Genomic DNA, 1228 nt, shown 5'->3' with positions numbered 1-1228 from the left:
AACAGGGACCCTGTGGGATAGGGGTAGTGCTCTGCAGCACCCCCGACTCAGCAGACGAGAGCAGGGTACCCCAAGACCGAGACCGCACTTCCCACACTCGCTAGGAGCGGGCCGCTTCTTCAACACCCCACCCAGGTGAGCTCAAAGTGACAGGAGTCCGCGGCCGCTGCCGCCGTCCCATATCCGTCCCCCACCTCCACCCTAGCAAGATGGCGCGGCAGCCCCCGACTCCGCGACCGCTTCCGGCCGCGCAAAATGGCGCTACTGCGGCAAGCGCGGCAGCCAGCCTGGGGAAGACCCCTGGCCAGGTTATGTTGGTCGCCCGCCTGCCTGGGCTGCCGGGGCGATTCCACACCTGCGGCATGTGACCGACACGCCCCACCACACACAGAGGTGCACGGGTGGACAACCCGACTCACCTCACTGTACCACGCTGCGCCGGACGGCTCAGCCACGGCGCAGCCCGTGCACGACTTAGCGTGCCTACACAGCGCCCCGCGCCTGGCGGCACCACCAGCCCAGGGTGGACATGTCTGCTGCTCTTCTCTGTCCTCGTCCTCTGCAGCTCCCGGGCTTCTGCAGCGAGCCCCTGCCCGCGACTCCTTGTGAGGCTCTCTGCAGAGGCGTGACTCTGGCACGGGCCAATCAGCGGCCGCACTACCAACCCTGGGCCCCCTCGCCACACTTCCGGGCCCTGCCAATCAGGCTGCAGTTGCCGTGGCGACGGCTTGGCGCCCAGGCTGGAGGTTGACGTCAACTGAGCCCACGCGAGGGGCCCCAGAGAGGGGTCTAGATAAGCGGGGGTGGGGGTGGGGGTGCGGGGGTGCAACCCCCAAAGAAAAGGGAGTAATACGGAGAAATGTCCACTGACGGCTCCCAAAAGTAAAACTGCGTAAGAAAAAATATACATATGTCTAAAAAATGAAAATCTGATGGACAAAAACATGTATGTTGAAGTCTAAAGACAACAAAGTGTGAGAAGAGACTTTTCTGCCTGGGACAAACGAAAGATACGGGGTTCGCTTGTTAATAAACGAAAAGTTCTTGGAAATCAGTAAGATTAAAGACCAAACCAAGCCAGAAAAATGGGCAAAAGGGGAGGAAAGTGGCAAGTCACGGGAAAATACAAATGGCTGACAGACCTGTGGGTGAAAAATGCCGACCCGACTCTTAAACACTAAACCGAAATCCGGACAAGTGCGGTTCATGGGACGTTCTCCACAAAAAA

The 1228-nt window shown here is 59.4% G+C and overlaps 1 protein-coding gene across 1 annotated transcript in view; it reads right to left on the bottom strand.

Moving 5' to 3' along the window:
- Nucleotides 1–623, bottom strand: part of PEG3 (paternally expressed 3) — a 30878-nt gene extending 30255 nt beyond the window's left edge. Inside the window, exon 1 of the mRNA XM_025049592.1 lies at nucleotides 420–623. The gene's annotated coding sequence lies outside the window, so the exon portion shown is untranslated. The remainder of the gene's footprint in view (nucleotides 1–419) is intronic.
- Nucleotides 624–1228: the final 605 nt, after the last annotated feature.

Source organism: Pteropus alecto, unplaced genomic scaffold, assembly GCF_000325575.1.
Source record: "Pteropus alecto unplaced genomic scaffold, ASM32557v1 scaffold326, whole genome shotgun sequence".
Lineage (NCBI taxonomy): Eukaryota > Metazoa > Chordata > Mammalia > Chiroptera > Pteropodidae > Pteropus > Pteropus alecto.
Note: the sequence above shows the minus strand (reverse complement) of the source record. Positions and strands in the feature narration are given on the sequence as shown.